A 20,642-nucleotide genomic window follows, 5' to 3' on the forward strand; every position below is an offset into this window, starting at 1 on the left:
CTGGAATTTGTTTGAATTCGGTTTTGGGAACAACCAACCCAAAAACTCTCAAATGAAAAGGGGAAATGGCAGGAGAAGAAGTTGTGGTACTCATTTATCCTGGAGCGACACATAATTTTTTTGTCTCTATCAGCTATCAGCAACTCCACATTCCAATTTCTCCAACTGCTGGGTTTGGAGTATCTCTGGGTATAGGGGAAGCAGTTAGGGGAAGTAGAAGATGCAAGGGGGTGATATTGCATTTACAAGGCCTGAGCATCATGGAGGATTTCCTGCCTCTGCCTTTGGGAAATTTTGATGTAATACTTGGGGTACAATGTCTAGAAACCTTGGGACCAATAACAACCAATTGGAAAATGCAACATATGAGAGTCCAGAGTGGAGGGCAATGGGTAACTTTGAGAGGCGACCCATCCTTGGAACGAGCCAAGATTTCGATAAAAAACATGGTTAGAACCCTCGGGTCCGTGGGAGGAGGATATTTGGTTCACTATAGCCTTATGGAGCAGCAATCATCGATCCCTACTATTCCATCTGGTCCTGCTTATTTTGAACCACTTTTACAGCAATATTCTTTTGTATTCTCATGGCAAGGGGGATTACCACCACATAGAAATCAGCAACACTCTATATAGCTGAAGGAAGGGACAGAGTCAGTGTCCGTTAGGCCATATCGATACACTTATGCGTAAAAAGAAGAAATGGAAAGATTGCTCCAGGTTATGCTCAAATTTGGAATCATTCAACCGTCCAAGAGCCCTTTCTCGAGCCCAGTTCTGCTGGTTAAAAAAAAGATGGATCGTGGAGGTTTTGTGTGGACTATCGTAACCTTAATAAGGTAACAATCAAAAACAAATTCTCGATACCGGTCATAGAAGAGTTATTGGATGAGTTGCATGGGTCAAGAGTGTTCTCAAAGTTAGACCTGAAATTAGGTTACCACCAGATCAGAATGAAGACTGAAGATATCCACAAGACAGCCTTCCGAGCCCATGAAGGCCGTTATGAATTCAAGGTCATGCCCTTCAGCCTTACTAACGCCCTAACTACCTTTCAATACGCGATGAATGAAGTGTTCAAGCCCCATTTTGCGCAAGTTTGTTTTGGTTTTTTTTACGACATCTTGGTATACAGCCAAGATGAAGTGTAACACCAGTCCCACATGAAGATTGTTCTAGAGACGTTAAGCAAACATGATTTTTTTGCAAACCCCAGTAAGTGTGAATTGGGTAAACTACAAATTGCTTATCTAGGGCATGTTATTTCTGAGCACGAGGTAGCAGTAGACAATGAGAAGATCAAGGCGGTGGAGGCTTGGCCAATTCCGTCCAACATAAAGGAATTAAGGGGATTCTTTGGTCTAGCGGGATACTACAGAAAATTCATCAAGGGCTACGCCAGTATCACGGCCCCACTAATGGATCAATTGAGGAAGGACTGTTTTGGATGGAACGCTGCTGCAAATGAAGCTTTTCAGGACCTGAAATCAGCCTTGGGAAACACCCCCATCCTTGTTATGCCAAACTTTGACAAGTTATTTATTGTGGAAACAGACGCTTCAGGAGCCGGATTAGGAGCTGTGTTGATCCAAGAAGGCCACCCAATAGCTTTTTACAGCCAGGTTTTGGGAACGAGAAATAGGCTCAAATCCATCTACGAGAAGGAATTAATAGCTATTGTCTTGGCAGTAAGAAAGTGGAGGCATTACTTGTTGGGGAGGCATTTTGTTATCAGAACCGACCAGCGCAGCCTCAAGTTCTTAATGGAACAGCGTGAAGTGGGGCCGGAATATCAGAAGTAGATGTACAAAATATTGGGCTTTGATTTCGAAATTCAATATAAACCCGGTCCAACCAACAAAGTGGCGGATGCTCTATCTCGAAAGACCCCAATGGAAACGGAATTACAAGCATTGCAGTCATCTTGGTCCTTGCCAATGGTTGAATTGTAGAAAGAAATAGCCCTAGACCCCTTCATACAACAAATCACTGCTGACTTAACAGAAGGTGAAAAGGTTCACACAGGTTACAGCGTGAGAAATGGGTTGCTGTGGTATAAGGGAATGTTAGTTATTCCTCAAAATTCGAGTTTTGTCAATACGCTACTCAAGGAGTTCCATGACTATGTTATTGGAGGACATGCGGGCGAATTCCAAACCTACCAAAGACTAGCTGGGGAGTGGTTCTGGGTTGGTATGAGGAAAAAAATTCAGAAGTATGTTCAAGGCTTCCACGTTTTCCAAACACAAAAATCCTTGAACACTCATCTTGCGGGCCTGCTACAACCATTACCAATCCCGGAACGAGTGTGTGACGAAGTTTCGATGGATTTTATAGAAGGGTTACCACAATCAGAAGGGTACAATTTAATATTGGTGGTGGTTGATAGACTCACTAAGTATTCACATTTTATAGCCCTTAAACACCCTTATACTGCAGTCACCCTAGCTGCCACATTCATCAAGGAGGTAGTAAGGTTACACGAGTTTCCAACCACAATTGTGTCAGATAGGGACAAGATTTTCATGAGTCTTTTCTGGAATGAGCTTTTCAAGTTGCAGGGTACGCAATTACTTAGAAGCACCACCTACCACCCACAAACGGATGGACAGGCGGAGATAGTTAACAAGACGGTTGAAATCTACCTTCGTTGTTTCATTCAAGGAAAGCCAAAAACATGGATCAAGTGGCTACCTTGGGTGGAATTTTGTCACAACACAGCTTTTCACACAGCAGGAAAAAACACGCCTTTTAAAGCCTTGTATGGGCATGACCCTCCCCGCCTCATCAAGATTAATAAGGGTGACACAGCTGTTTCGAATATAGAAGACCAGCTTAGGGAGAGAGATGCAATTCTGGATGATTTGAAGGCTTACTTGCTACAAGCTCAGTAGAAGATGAAAAGACTGGCAGAAAAGAACAGAAAGGATGTCAATTTTATGGAAGGGGAATGGGTGTATCTCAAGTTGCAACCGTACATGCAACGGTCCCTTGCTGTTAGACCTTTTCAAAAGTTGGCAGCCAGGTTATATGGACCCTTCTTGATCACACAAAAAGTGGGAAAGGTAGCATACAAAATTCAATTACCGGACACCGCCAAGATTCATCCTATTTTCGTGTATCCCAACTCAAGAAAGCTATTGGGAGTCAGATTGCAAACCCCACCCTACCAGCCCATATGACAGAAGACTTGAAGATGGATTGGACTCCAGAATCTGTCTTGGGTGTACGCGTTAACTCAGGGGAACAAGGCCAAAAAACGGAAGTGTTAATTAAATGGAAGGAAGTTCTAGACTTTGAAGCTACTTGGGAAGACTTTGCCACGATCTCAGAGTCCTTTCCAGATTTTAGCCTTGATGACAAGGTGGACCTTTGGGGGAGGAGTAATGTGATGCACCCACCACTCAAATTTACGTACAAAAGGAAGAAACATAAAAAGGTGAATGGAAGGACCACTAACGATGCCAACAGCCCTGCAGAAGTAGTGGACGAGCAGGGGCAAGATGGGAATATGTTGTACTAGCTGTCATTCCTATCTATTTAAATGAGTGATATACCCTTAGCAGAGTAGATCATTTTTATCCCAGAAGTTTCTATTCCTTGGAGACTGTAGCATCTAATCGCTACTACTACTACTACTACTACTTATCTATTTCATTGTATTGTTCACAGTTATTGAAGAGTAATACCAAATCCCTGAATCTTCACTGTTTGTTATTTGCTAGTCTACAACACGAACCAAACGACACCTAAACCTTTTTAATTTACTAGCAATAAAACTTGGAGGGCCACTTGCTAGCATGCCTCAATGCCTTCATATTCATATAAATAATTAAAAAAATATATATTACAAATAAAAGAGTTGACTAACAAATAGTTGTATAAAAATACAAACCAAGAAGTGAAACTGAATGGACCTTTAAGTTAAGGTAACTCGTCAAAAGTCATAACAAAATCAATGAGGATCAGCAACACATTTTTACACATATTCATACATGATATTACAATCATCTATTTGGAAACCAACCACACCACCAGGAATGGAATTGAACTCCATCTATTTGGCGACCAACCACACCACACCAGGAATGGAATTGAACTCCATCTATTTTACAACCAACCACACCACACCAGGAATGGAATTGAAGTCCATCTAATTAGAAACCAACTACAGTACTACACCACATCAGGAATGGAATCATGAATTCTAATTCCTTCGTAATCAACAACTAAACACAACATAACTCTAGTACCTCCTGTTTGTTTGTTAATGCGGAACAAAGCTTTCTTTCTAAAGCCCAATATTCTTCCCTACACCTCAACTCCTCTCTTATCGTGAAATTGTTATAAAAAACTAACACAGCAAATGAATTTGGTCCAACTATACACAATTAGAAGGTAGTCACATTAAAGAATTTGTTCCAAAAATAAAACTTTTTGGTGCCTATGGTACTGTTTTTTTAACCCCAAATCATTTTATTTAAGGTCTAAAAGTGTTTAGGAATATAATCATACTGACTTGAACCCTCAACCTCAAGAAGGGAGGGCAACACCGGATATCGATGGGCTAGAAGCCCTTTGGTGAAAGATAGCAGTTAACAGTCATAAAGACAGGAAACACTTTATCAACACTAATAAAGAGTGACTTCTTAAGTGAAAAATATCAGTCATAAATTCTTTTTAACCACCACATTAAGCGTAAATGGCAACCACTTACACTCTTGCGTAGCTTCTTGATCAAAGTGATCAACTTCTTGACACCTCTCTGAAACATGTGAATACACACAAACCTAAAACCAAAAAGAAAAACATAAATATAACCTTATACAAACAAGAAAACAATATTTTGGTATACAACCTGAAGAATGTATGTACCCTTCAACGAGGCTGGAAATAAATAACTTTCCCCTTTAATGCAACCGACCTCTATGCACTATATCAATTATCATATTTGACATTCAAAGCCCCAAAATAATCAAACGATAAGTAAAGAATATGTAAGAGAATCAAACAAGACTTTTCTCATTTTTTTTAGTCTAAAAGATATCAAGAACTTTTGGATAGTGTCAGAATACAACCAAATTTTATGACATATTTCAGCCTCACAAGTCACAATTTAAGCATCAAAAAATCCAGCCTCACAAATCACAAATTTCAGCATCCCAATTCTGGATATTCTCTAAATACAACCTGAACTATTGACTAATAGCAAGATAACACAACTATAAGTCTGAAAGGAAAGAAAGATTAACTTGTAGCTAATACGATGGTGTAGGTGGTACTTGATGCCGCTGCTATGGTGGAGCTTCATCACTGCAAATGGTGGGGCTACACTGCTGTAATTGGGGGCAGGTGTCATTTTAATGTGGGACTAAGGTGGTGTCGTGTCACATAAGCGAGAAGAGAAAGGGGGGTTGCCAATGGCTACATAAAAATAGAGGAACCAAGGATGCAAGGAGACGATGATTGTGATGTCATGAATACAAAGTCTGTAATAATCGAATATGTACAGACCCATGGAAATCTATAACTTCAATCCAGTTTTGAATAGTCATATGATTCTTGAAGGAGAGGTATGTGTGGACGATGGGCGTCAAGTAAGGGTGAGTACGAGGGATGTGAATCGCTGGTGAGGAAGGTGGAGTCGGCCATCGGTACTCGCAAAGGGGAACACAAGCATGAGAGATAGTAGATGAATTCGATATTTAGAGACAGGCAGGTTGCAATAGGGTGAGAAGTGGTGGTAGACAAGTCGCAGAGAGGGCCTACTAGCAATCAGGAGATCGTATGGTGGAGATGTCGGCGATGAGTGATGCGTGTGGAGAGGCCGACGAACTGCTTGGACTGGTAGAGCCAATTTTTAGGTGGGGAATATAATTAGGGCTTTAAAATTTTTGTGGGAAGAGTGAAATTATGCCGGGAAACTAAATAAAATTTTCAGGGAAAATTTAAAATAGTTTAGAAAATTTTTAAATTGAAACTGGAAGTAAATTTATGTGAAAAATTAGAAAGATAAAATAAACTAATGAGATAATTATCTTTTTAATTTGACAACCAGTTCACGACATTTAAGCTAACAAGAAATTTCAAGTTCTTTCATTACCTACATAAGAGATAGTCTATAACTCAATACTATCCATTTTAAATTTTATAAAAAGGAGTAAGGGAAAAACATTACAAGATCCTTAAATATATTATTATCCATGCGTAGGATGCGCAACCATCTCATGGTATACATGCATTGTTATGGCTTTGTGCTTAGGGTTCGTACCTTATGGAATGTGTCTTATGTCTTAGGGTTTAAGGTGTATGTTATATAGATTACAGATTTTGGTTTATGGCTTATGACTTATTGCTAATCGCTTATCGCTTAGGGCTTAAGGCTTAAGGCTTTCGGCTCGTGCCTTATGGATTGTGGTTTGTGTCTTATATATTATGGACTATACATTGTTAAATATGACTCGATTATTTGGAGCATTTGGAACACATAGAAGAAATGAAACACTTGAGGTTCATGAAGCATGTGACAAAGGAACAGATCATCTAAGATGGCTTTGGATTATCTAACAAAGGAATGGATCAAGTGCCAAAGGAACAAATAATCTAAAAGGGGTTTGGAGCAACTTACAATGGCTTGGAACAACTTGGAGTAACATGTTCCAACATGTTGAGCCATGAACATGTTGAGCCAAGTGAAGATGTTGAGCCATGTGAAGATGTTGGACCAACATGGAGAAGTTGAGTTATCATAGAGAAGTTGTGCCACCTTTGGGAGATGTTGAGCCAAGCATGAATGATGTTGTGCCCTCCTTGCACAAGATGGGCCAACATCGTACGTGTTGCACCATCTTGGTTTCCTGATGAGCCATGGTATTCCTAACGAGCCACGTATGCTATGACGTCCTCTATGATGCTCAAAAGTTGGTGATGCTCAAGGAATACACCATCTTGTGCCACCATGATGGATGTTGGGTGACTAGTGTTCATGTTGTACAACTATTGTGACATCTCCAAATTCACAGTCATTTAAAAAAATTTATTTATGCTTATTTGAAAATCAGATTATTCATTTTTAAAGAATAATATTGCGGAATTTGTTCCCAGAAAACATGATAAATATATTATCAACACATTTCCGAAGAAATGTATTTTGTTTATATTAAAACCTTGGGATGTCATCGTCAATACATAAACATAAGCATAAGCAGACCTTACATTCATTTACACTAGTGATTTACATCTCCTTTAATCTTTCAGTGTAATGTAGCTTCGTATCGACACCTGTGATACAAATAAACTGAGTGGGTCAGGTTGGGAAACCTGGTGAATACATAGGGTTTTCAACCCACAATAATATAGTTAATTTGTTTCTTCACATAATTTATGTCAAACAATTAACCCAATTACCCATCCCCATTTTCTTCATATAAACTTCCCTAAAGACTCGTTCTAAGGGTTGAAAATCAATGAGGATCAGCAACACATTTGTACACATATTCATACATGATATTACAATCATCTATTTGGATACCAACCACACCACCAAGAATGGAATTGAACTCCATCTATTTGGCGACCAACCACACCACACCAGGAATGGAATTGAACTTCATCTATTGACAACCAACCACACCACACCAGGAATGGAATTGAAGTCCATCTATGTCACAACTAGCATTTTAGTTAGGAAATTCTATTCTTGTGTAATCATTCAACAATTGTAAAACATATACTCTAAGTAAATATCACCCAGATCTCATTTAAATGCACCTCTCATGTTCATCAAAGAGTCTGAAACCCTAAGAACCTTGGTTTAAGTCCATATTGGACTAGGATTCCTTATTGGGCCTAATGGACCAATAAGCCTTTAACTCAACTATTTTGGACTTGGAAACCCTATTTGGATTCTAAATAAACCCAAATTCACAAATCTAAAACATTTTGGACCATTTAGGCCTAGAATGATTCATTCTAACCCTAATGGGCCTTATTGGGCCATGACTAATCCAATTAACCCTAGTAAGCCATAAATCCATTCTTTTATGCCATTTTGGGCCGTGAACTACCCTAAAGGCCCAACAGGCCGAAAACTTCTCTATGGGCTTTAAAATTTCGAGTGAAGACCAAGATTGGGCCCAAATTAATTCACTTCCTCCTTCCTAATCCAATTCTCGGCCCATCATCAAAAACAAAAAAATGGCTAATTATCCAAGCCATGCCACCTCACTAATACATGGAGGTAATCCATGCAAATTATCCTCTAAACAAATACCCAATCCCATACATCTATGCACCTATCACATCTTAATCTCTCTTCCCTCTCTTTTTTCTTCCTCTCGGCTGAAGGTAAGCACACACACACACACACAACATCAAACTCTCTCAAACACTCACAAGAAACACTCCTTCCTTTCCTCTCAAATTTTCGAAGATATAGGGTTGATCAAGAAGATTTCCACCAAAAATCATCATTTTCTTGGTAAGTCCTTACATATCCAAGTTATATAACTTCATTCTCATGTTAGATCACTCCTTATAAGCAAATTTTTGATGATCATACTCCTAGAAACCTCCTAAGTTCGAGATCCACTCAAGAAATCTTGTTAGGACCAAAATCTCTTCATCTCTTCTTGAAAACCGAAACATCAAAGAAAAGGTGAGTTCATACCCCCTTGTTTTCAGTTTTTACATGATTTTTGGGGGAGAATACAAGTAAAATGTGTAGATCTATGTGTTATATGCATGTCTTGTGTGATTTCTTAGTTTATTTTGTAAAAATGTGTTAGATCTTAACAAATCTCGACATCTTAAGTAACATTGAGTAAAGATCCATGAACTAAGACACCTTATACATCATATTATCAAGTTAAAAGTGTTTATATGTTGAAGATATGAAAATTTAAGGCAAAAACCTTGTTAAGGGTCAAAATTGTCAAGAAAACAAAAGATAAGGGCAAAAAGTGACATGTATGTTTTTATAAGGATCAAACAGGTCCTACTTGTATAAAAAAGGATTTTTATGATAAACATGCTTTCCAAAGGGGCAAAAATGTAAATTTTAGCTTAATGGGCCAAACATTTGGGCCTCACGGTTTTGGGCCCAAATTTGCGAAAAAATGAAAGTTTTGGGATTAAAAATGTTATTTGACCAAAGTTTGAGTCATAAATGTAAATAAACCAAATTTCGGGGTGAAAATAACAGTTATTTATAAATGGGACCAAAAATGTAACTTTTATCAAAATTGGGCCGAAAGTGTCAATTTTTACAAACAAGGGGCTGAAAATGCACTTTTTTGCAAAAATGGGCCAAAAATGTCAAAATATAAATTTTTGGACTAAACCCGTGAATTTCTAAACATTTGGGACGAAATTACAAATTTTTATAAATTATGGACTAAAGTGTTATTTTTACAAAAGTTTGGGCCTTAATTGAAATTTTGAGGCTTATTGACCAAGAACGTCGTTTTTACAAAAAGAAGACTTTTTATAATCAATTTGGTAAACCTCGAGTTAAATATAAACAACGAAACAATAACGAACGGACGAAATACATCGATAACAATTTTATTGGGCCTAATATTCACATTACATGGCCAATGGGCCTTAAAGGCCCATTCAAGTGTATATTGAGCCCAATATCTTCCATGACATGTTTATTGGGCCCTGCGACCCATTTACATGTTAATTTGGGCCTGAGCTATGGGTCACATGTTTGTTGGGCCTTGGTGGTCCATTTACATGCCTATTGGGCCCAAATTACCCTCTTACATGTTATTGGGCCTTTGTGGTCCATTTACATGCTAATTGGGCTTGGACTGAATTTCACATGCTTAGTAGATCGTAACTCTATCCCTTACATAATTATTGAACTTCGTATACTCCTTTGGATATGAAAACATGCAACATACACGTAAACATTAAACATAGTGAAAAACATAACGAACATGAAAGGTTGAGAATCTAGTGAGACTTGTCGGTTGGCACCTTTGAGTGTACAATCATAGCCTGTAGTTATAACCAGAGTTTCCTGGAGGGAGAGTGGGAGTTTGTGTATAGCTCTATACGGGGTGACCCTCCACGCCTTAGCTGTTCGCTACAGCTAGACTAGGCCAGTCTAGGGCGACAAAACCTTGAGCAAATACCGGCATTTGGAAAAATGCCAAGACAGGCAACCTAGTCATTATCATGTATGGTTATAACGGCTCATATAGAGATCCAATCCCAATTTAACATTTCGAAGATTAACCCTTCGATTATGTCAATACGAAATAACTTAAATTAATGATCTAAGAACCTCGACAATATTATAAATCAGAAAATATCGGATTTTCTGGGGAAATACTATTATTCAATTATCACTTACTTACAATACAAATAAATCTAAACTGCATTCATATATGTTACTACTACGAAATTCACACATGCATCTATACTTGATTTTCACATCATTTTCAGACACTTTACAGAAAATATCGGATTTTCTGGGTTTTTACAAAAGATACAAAGACTTTTATCTAAACATACTTATGAACTCACCAACATTAGCTGTCTAGAGGGGCTCAAATCCTTCTCTATTTCATTCAGGGCTGCTGTTGGAGGTATGAATCTATACATGTTCTCGTATGATTAGTAGATCTCTTGAAGTTAGGGTTTCTCTACCCTCTTTTAAGTTGAGTTATGAATTATGTGAAGTCCCTTTGAGACTTAGACATCAGATCTGGACCTTGAGAGGTCCAGAGAGTCCCAAGAACCCATCTTTATGCAGTTACATAAGAATGTTGAATCAAAGACACCATTTTTAGGGGTATTTTGTTATTTAGAGCTAGATGAGTGATGGATGCACATAAAGGTTGAACCTTTATGTGATTAATGAGCCTTGAGAGCTTAGATCTGAAATTTGGGAAAGTATCTTGCACCAAATCGGCTGAATGAAAAAGAGTCTGAATAGACTCGCCGAGTCGAGCCGCTGACTCGGCGAGTAGCCCAAGGTTTTGTCTCGATGATCTGAGTCAGATGGTGACCCGTTGAGTTAGGGGACAGCTCGTTGAGTTGGAACTTGCTGGGTTGCCATGAATCAACTGGACTCGACGAGTCTCCCGAGTGCACTCGACGAGTCTGGTCAAAGTTGGGCCGTTGACTAGAGTTGATTTTTGTTGACTTTACGGTTGGGTCAATATGAGTGAAAGGAGTCAGAGAGGGGTAGAATGGTCTTTTACCCACTCTTCAGAGATAAGAGTAGAAAATTAATTAGAAATATTATCTTGTGATAGGCGGAGGCTAGACCGAGGATTTCAGGCACGAGATTTTACTAGCTATCTTACGAGGTGAGTCTTCTCACTATACTTTACCTAGAGTGGTAATTATGTGTGACCAGAGGGTCTTATGTGCTTGCTTGAGTTATGCATGATTGTGTGCTATGTATTGTATGCTATATTATTTGTTTCTTAGACCGGACCGGAGGGTCCAACGAACTATGAGGCCAGAAGGTTCTCAATCAGACCGGACCAGAGGGTCCAACGAGCTAGACCGGACCAGATGGTCCAACGAGCTACAGGACTGGAGGGTCCCGCTGAGACACATAGACCGCAGGGTCTTACAGAGTATAGCCTCGAGTGGTGAATGTGTTGTATGTGGTATTTTGGAGAACTCACTAAGCATTCGTGCTTACCGTGTTATGTGTTATGTGTTTCAGGTACTTCCGAGGATTACGGGAAGGCACCGGCGTGATTGTACACACACTCTTGATATGGAGCCATGATTGTGGATCCTGGATTTGAATAATTGTATTGGAAACTTGTGGTTGTTTTTTTGAGAATTAATGATGAGACATATGTTTTATGAGTTTTAAAAAAATTGAAAAATCTGTTTTGAAAATTATGTTGTTACAAGTTGGTATCAGAGCCTTGGTTTGAGGGATTCGGATACACCTACGGGCATATCTGGACTCAAACTGAGGATTTGAGAAAAGTTTTTAAAAAGAAATAATTTTTCTAAAAAAAAGAGTAAAAGATTCCAGAAAGAAGCGGAAAAGAGCAGTGTGTACAATCGGCCAGCGCCCGAACGGTGATTTCCCAAAAATACCCTTACGTTACGTATTGTGAGATGTGTTATGCATGCTAGAGTAGGCTAGGTATTCATATTTAGGACTAGAGTGGGCCTGATTTGTGATGCCTTAGCCTAGGAGTTACTGCTACTGTGAATTTCTTCGAGTGTGAGTAGGTAGCAGAGAGGAGCTTATGAGAGGTCTACTGGGTGGTAGCCTGCGCTCAGCGAGATATAAAGTACTTGTGACCTAGGATCCTAGGAGGAGGACTTGGGGTGAATACTGATGTGGTGTGAAAGGTAGTATAGGGCCCGTACTATTGGAAACACTGGATCAGTGAGCAGCCCAAGTAAGAATCATTAGGGTACTAAGGAACAAGTAGGGTTGAGTGATCGAGTGCGAGAATGCTCGAGCGAGTCTCTTATTTCTTTTGTGTTGTGTTTCAGAGACATCATGGTGGGTACGCGCCACACCCCAGGGAGCAGCGGTGTTAGCGAGGATGAGATTCGCAGGATGATTCATGATGAGGTGGTTGCAGCCATTCGAGCTGAGATACCAGAGATGTTTGGGTCTATCAAGACCACGCTGATTGAAACATTTGACGAGCGGTACGCTGCTCTTACCGATGCTGCTGTTGCTGCGGCCACCGCAGCCGTTGCCGCTGCTAGGCCACAAGGGGGTGACTCGTTGCTGTACCGGGAGTTCAGCAACACGAAGCCACCAGAGTTTGATGGGACTCAGGATCCGATAGCCGCGATGAGATGGATCTCTGACATTGAGGGATGCTTCTACACATGTTCTTGTCCGGAGCATATGAGGGTACGGTTCGCGCTGAACCGGCTTCGCTTGGGAGCGAAGGACTGGTGGGAGTTTGTGACAGCTGACTTTTCTTCTGCAGAGCTTACCGCGGTGACTTGGGAGAGCTTCTGCAGAGCTAGACCGGACCAGAGGGTCCAACGAGCTACGGGACTGGAGGGTCCCGCTGAGACACATAGACCGGAGGGTCTTACAGAGTATAGCCTCGAGTGGCGAATGTGTTGTATGTGGTATTTTGGAGAACTCACTAAGCATTCGTGCTTACCGTGTTATGTGTTATGTGTTTCAGGTACTTCCGAGGATCGCGGGAAGGCATCGGCGTGATTGTACACACACTCTTGATATGGAGCCATGATCGTGGATCCTGGATTTGAATAATTGTATTGGAAACTTGTGGTTTTTTTTTGAGAATTAATGATGAGACATATGTTTTATGAGTTTTAAAAAAATTGAAAAATCTGTTTTGAAAATCATGTTGTTACAAGTTTATGGAACAAAGGATCTATTTTACAAAGTACATGTTAAAATATAAACAAAAAGGGTTTTCAGATAACAAGTAAACAAAAAGGGTTTTCAGTTATTACTCGTAAAAACGTTGAAGCAAGTTGTGAGATGTCTTCTTGTACTTATCTAAGTACTAGTAAAAGTCCTGACTTATAACCAGAGTCTCTTGTAGGGAGAGCGAGATATTTGTGTATAGATATATTTGGGACTGACAATCCCACATCCCGACTGTTAGCTACAGTCAGGCTGGCAGGCCTGGGGTGACAAATGTCGTTAACATTCCGACGCCTGAAAAACGTCGCGATCAGTCCAACTGGGTTAGTATGGTTATAAGAACTCACAAGGAGAAAACAACGATATATTTACGAATAAAATATTATCAAATAATTTTATTTGATTATTAACTTTACATTCGGATTTCTGGGCAAATTTACTTTCAAGGGTTTTACTTAAACAATAAAACAATATTATATTATTTTCCAGTACAGAGTTTCTAGATTTACTCACAGTTTCACGAAAGGAAAAATATTATATTATTTACTAATATGATACGAACAGAAGTCCAGAAAACATATATCGAGTATTCTTTTTACTTAAGTCTATGATTACTTATTATATACGTTAGGATTATATATAATAAAGATCTGATAGGCAGTGGAATGTGTGATTTCCGTCTTTCTTCCTGTTCCTTGTTTGGTTGTGGGCTTAGGGCAGAATCACCCAATCGACCGTTCATTTGATTTTGATTATATATAGTTTGTATACACTAAGTAATCATAGGAGGTAACAGTACGGGTCATACCAATTACATGATTCAGAACCTCGAAACACAGGTTATAAACATAAGAAACTTATACTTTTTAGTTCCAAACATAAGAAACTTATACCTTTTAGTTCCAAACACATTAACGTTTTCAATAACAAAGAACATATCTTTTCCAACAAAATACTTATGAACTCACCAACTTAAATGTTGACACTTTTTCAAACCACTTGTATTCTCAGGAATGTTAGTAGACAGGTGCCCTCTCAGGCGTTACGAAGACGGAGCATAGTGGCATTACGTCTTATCTTTTGCTATAGTTTTAAATGTTAAACAAGTAATGTTTTGAACACAATGTAAATACTATGTTATTAATGCAATGGTTGATATTGCTTTAATTACTATTATACAATTGTTATGATATTGTACATGACGTCCTCTGCCCCCGAACGTTTCCGCCGTTCCGGTTCGGGGGTGTGACAGATTGGTATCAGAGCATTGTTTATACTGAACTAAGTATATCAACCTATATAAGATATATGACTATAAATACAATGGGGCCGAAGTGCTCTGACTAAAAGTATACTTTTAAAATATAACAATATTTTTATAAAAGTATACGTACATACATGCTTACATACTAGAACAAGTATCACAAGAAGAACAAAACAAAAGTATTTAGATGTTGGACACAATAGTCAAACCTAGACAGTTATGTAATCATATCTGGGATAAATATAGCCTGATCAACTATATTTATTTGAGATACGACCAACATGTGTTTGGGAGTGATAGTGGTTTTGCAACAAGTCTAAAACTTACCAACTCTATATACAAAGGAATACTAGAACCAAACATAAAGTTTAAAATACTATAGGAGTATTTTATGATACTATACAATAATAACAAGTCTAAAAACTTATCAACTTTGTATACCAAGAAGCTCTAGAATCAAACACGCAATTAAGATACTATAGGAGTATTTTAGGCATTATAACTAACTGATGTGAAAACTAAAACCTTTACTGGTAGGTCTATAATTACTGAGTGTATACATTAAGGTTATATATAATTGAGATTTTATAGACTTAGAATTTGTGATTTTCACTCTACTTCCTGTTCCTTGTTTGGTTGTGGTCTTAGAGTAGGATCACTTATTCCAAGGGCTATTTGATCTTGGTTATATATAATCTGTATACACTACGTGATTATAGAAAGACCCGGTAAGGATCATCCTTGTAAAAATTTATTTTTAAAAGAAATGTTTTATTAATCTCGTAGATTCTTTAGACACTCCCATTCTCGCACGAACGACATAGGTAGATGTAACCACTCCATTACAATAGCCAACAGAGGAGTTGAGGAAGAACCAAAAGAGGATTCATGAGGAAGATTCCAAGAAAGGACCGAACGAAGAGAAAGGCACTAGAGAGATCGTTAACGAACCTTGCCCTATCAGGAGAAAACCAGAAAGCACTCTATACGTCACACTAGTAATTTATAAAATGATATAACTTAGTGAGTTAGTGATTAGACTACTCACACTATGTGTTAGGTTTATCACTCCTTTCGTAACAACAAATACTAGTACAACAAGTCATAGAATTTCGTTTAAGGTCGATAACTATTAAAAATTCATAAGTTTATTCTATATAGACTTCTGTTATGAATTGTTTACAAAACTCTATAAAAGTCAGAACATGATACGCACAGAACCAAGATAACATAGTTCAAGCAACACACGAGTTATGGCTACTACTAAAGACTTACTAACGTTTCATTCTTTTAAACCTTATTGTAGAAAGATGCTTTCCCGTAGACTTATAGGGTGCGATCATACCAACACTAATGTACCGGATCACCTCAGAAATCCACAGTTAAGCATGCTTAGACGAGAGTAGTACTAGGATGAGTGAACTTAACCTTTGTACAATATCTATTTCTACTCACTACCATGAATACATCATAGGGATGTAGGTCGAAACATTGAGAATCGCACAAAAAAACGAGAAATATTATATATATGTAAAATACAACTAGCAACAACCATAGTTACTTATGAACTCGTTTCACATCATGCAACATAATCATGTCTTCACATGGAAATAACCGGTCAACCGACAAAACCCCGATTCTACATATAGACTCCGCTACATTCCAAGCCGTCGTAACAGCTGTCGTGACAACTGTCATGGTGTAATTCAACGCTAACAACACAAACGAAAAGGGAAACAGTGTCGACAATTCAAACCATAGTAACAACCAAGGAAACCAATGAGTGTCGGTCATCAAGGGCACCCTAGACCACAAACCTAAGAGAAAGAAACGAAAGTTCTGGAACAAAAAGGAGCGCAAATTATCTCAAAGACTTGCCAAGAGACAGCAACCTATGGCAGCCCCTGCAGCCACAACATCTGCCGCTCCGATACCAGCCAATCGATATGCTGGAACACTACCGAAGTGTATCAAGTGTGAAAACCATCACAAGGGAGTCTGCCGGGAGTTTCATTGCAAGAACTACAACAAGAATGGGCACTCTACTCATTTTTGTAAGACTCCGACCCAACACATCACCTCAACCACCGATGCTAGTACAAGTCAAGTATGTCATGCATGTGGTGAAATAGGACATTTCAAGAGAGATTGTTCAACAGAAAGGAGTGACGGAGGAGCAGGAGGAGTTTGACAACAGGAGATGGTGATGTTGGGTTTTAGTATAATACAACATCCTATGGTGCACATACAACCCTAAATACCTTGGATCTATGTTTTCACTAATTATACATGCAAAGGTGTTTCCAAGGTATTAAGCCTATAACTAGCATACAAAGATGTAAACTACACAAGATACTAGTTAGTGTAACATACCTTTTAATATGGCTGGAAGTCTTGATGCATTTGGCCTTAAGAGCTTAGCCCCAATAGTGTGGAAGCCTCAAATGAAGTCACAACACATCAAGGACAAAGGTAGGAATTGAGAGAGAATCTCCATGCACTCTAAAACCTTCATGAACTCCAAGAACATGCACACACACTAGGGTTGGCGGTTTTAGGTCATCATATATGTATTTATATGTGTTGAATTCTAAGAGTCATGGGTATAACCCAAACCCATACCCATGGGTTTTATGATCCATGGTTCATATGGCCCAACTCTTTATGTATCCATACATAAACTTGGTCCAACATGGATCATAAGCCCAACACATATAAATATACTAATTACCATAATTAGTCCCCATAGATTTAATTAGTATCTTTTGATCACTAAATTAATTCTAAATTAATTCTTGATCAACACTAATTAAAACATATGATTTCATATTAATATATTAGAACTTATAATATATTAATAAATCATATATAACCTCTTCTCTCAAAAGTCCATCCTAACAAATTATCCTGATGATATGCAACCCAAATGGACCATGCTACTCTCGGTTCGAATACATACCGATAATAGTTATGGGCTTAGACATCTAATCCAACAATCTCCCACTTGGATAAGTCTAAAACTATTATTGCGTATGACTCCAAGATCAAGACTAGAAATCGTAGCTCTTAAAAGCCACTGTCGAACTTTACCAAGTCAATGACATGTCCATTAGATAAGGGATCATATATTCCTCAATTCTAGATATCATATGGACTAAGACATGGATTATAATCATTCTCTCTGTCCATTTGTTGTTTCCCGATTTCCGATTTATGACGACTGACTAATTGAACAAATCAAATCAGTCCAGGCCCGGCCGAGCACTTACGTTTGTCATCACTAAATCATCGAGGGGCCCACATATATCGCTTTTATCCCTCCAAGGGTAAAAGGAATGGATAAACTTTGACTCATATGCTTGTACTAACTACTTGTTGAATCATACACAAAGGCACATTTTATAACATCAAGTTACTGATGCGTTTTCGTACAATCAATGTACAACCAACTCATAGTCAACAACTCATATCTCTAGGTTTGAAGAATATAAGATATTATCGTCTCATGATCACTCGTGATAAAATCCATGAAGTGAGTCAAATGAGCGTGGGTTTAATCCAATACCCAGAACTTATGAGCACTCATGAATGTTGTAGCAACTCTTTGCTATGTCCAACACCTTAGACATCTACAACCAACTTCATGACAGTCTTGATTCATACCTACTTCCAACATATGACCGACTGTGGAGAATTTGAATAACTTAGTCATTCGGAAAGAATAACCTAGCTATTCTGGAAGTCAAAACATGCAAAGTGAAACATAAGAATAATACTAATCACTCTATGGTCCCAAGCACCCTTTGAGAGTAGATAAAACACCTTTTATTAAACACCATATTGATTACTCATTATTCATTGTATAATGTTTCAAATAATCAACTTTATACTTAAATCAAAACAATAGTCATGCCATGCTCCAAGCATGCACACTATGTTTGTCTATGATCCTTACTGTGTGAAATAGACCAATTGAACATGATTCCAATGATGCTAATTTCACAATCCCAAATCCTTATTGTAAATGTAAGAATTCCAAATTCCTGCCACTTACCGAAATCTGTTAGATTTTAAACTTATATGCATTGATCCTCTTGTAATGACTATGCACAAAGTCACAAAGACTTGGTAACAGACATTACATAGTATTCCAATGGAGAGCAATTCCATGGAAACGAAGTCTCAAATTCAAAGTACATTGCTTTGAACATCCTTCTTGCATTAAATTTTCTAATCTTCCACAGATTTAATGGATAACTTCCACCTATGGAAACATTTGCATATTCCCATATTGACTTTCACTTCTGAACAAGAGTTTTCCTCTTTTCAGAATATGTTAATATGATCCTTTCCAAAAATTGAACACTATACTCCCAATTGTCCATGAGCAACCAATCTTTGGAAAACCTTAGATTGTCCTCGACAATTGCTTAATCATTTTAGTCATATCCAATTCTAGATCTTTTCCCCTCTTAATGCCTTAGGCATTCAGAAAATTTAGACTGGATAAATATTATAGCACATGTAATCGATCCTATATCCAAAGCATATGGGACACGATTCATGATGTCTCACATAAAGACGTGATCATAGACCAGTCTTTTGCTACAATATTTTTTTATTTGCCATGTTTTCAAAATTTGACTATGAAGAGGGATGTCGTAATCATAATCGAATTTTGAGAATGCAATATATATAGAATTTCCTTATATTGAACCATTCCAACATAAGATTCATATATATATATATATATATATATATATATATATATATATATATATATATATATATATATATATATATATATATATATATATATCCTTGACTAAAGATGATCAAAATCTCGATCTAAGCTTTTAGATTTGAAATGAAGTATAATTTCTTCTCCCTTAATTATAGCAAAACAACTTTTCCCAATTGAAACATTTTTGTTTTCTATAATTAACACTTAACATAATAATCATGCTCCCACTTACATGATAATTATTAGCATAACACTTATGCTCCCACTAGCTTTGACATGTATCCAGAAATCAACTGGACTTCTAGAAATCAATACTTTATTGACTTTCTTACCAAAGTTCAGATTTCTGATACAAGATGCTTTGATAAAACTTTATCAAAATCATACACTTTTCCTTAGACAGCTCATATGAGTGTCTAAACAATTTTTAGAACTATGAAAAGGGATGCCGTAATCATAGTCTTAATTGTTTAGACCTTTTCCATTTCTCACAAGTCCATGTTAGTGTGCCGGTTAACCACACACGCTCCACAAACGACTTTGAGAATGCAAATATCACAATTGCTATCTACCTAAAATCTACTTAGTGAAAGCGTTTCCTCACCATCATTTTCATGAATCGAAGAGAAACCTTATGACACTTAGATTTTTTTATGGTGTATGTGTTCCTATCCATTTGAATTTGTCATAACCACAAGGGAAGGTTAGTGACAAATCCAAATTCATATGGACCGAACTTGTGCAGTCTTAACTTCTGGCCACTTGGCAGCATAAGGGCCTACCATTGCTTGTACCTCCTGATGTGAACCTTCTAGATGTGAACCTCTTGGATGCGAACCTTCTCGGATGTGAACCTCCTGATGTGAACCTTCTCGGATGCGAACCTCCTGATGCGAACCATCTCGGATGCAAACCTCCTGATGTGAACTTCTTGGATGCGAACCTTCTTGGATGTGAACCTTCTTGGATGCAAACCTCCTAATCTGAACCTTCTCGGATGCGAACCTCCTGATGCGAACCTTCTCGGATGCGAACCTCCTGATGCGAACCTTCTCGCATGCGAACCTCCTGATGCGAACCTTCTCGGATACTAACCTCCTGATGCGAAACCTCTCGGATGCGAACCCTCTCAGCTGCGAACCTTCTCAGCAGCAAACCTTCTCAGCAGCGAACCTTCTCGCTTCTCAAGTCCAGATTTTGACCAGTTTCGCATTTTGAGTCCGTTTTTAATGATTTTGACGTGGGATTTTCACCCAATTCATATCATATTAGACCCTC

General features: G+C 38.2%; 1 pseudogene; it reads left to right on the forward strand.

The window, feature by feature from the left end:
* Positions 1–1,162: 1,162 nt before the first annotated feature.
* Positions 1,163–1,801, forward strand: LOC145110960 (putative mitochondrial protein AtMg00860 pseudogene; annotated as a pseudogene).
* The last annotated feature ends 18,841 nt before the right edge of the window (positions 1,802–20,642 follow it).

This window comes from Lactuca virosa, chromosome 5 (assembly GCF_052849685.1).
Source record: "Lactuca virosa cultivar CGN04683 chromosome 5, Lactuca_virosa_CGN04683_v6, whole genome shotgun sequence".
NCBI classification, from domain to species: domain Eukaryota; kingdom Viridiplantae; phylum Streptophyta; class Magnoliopsida; order Asterales; family Asteraceae; genus Lactuca; species Lactuca virosa.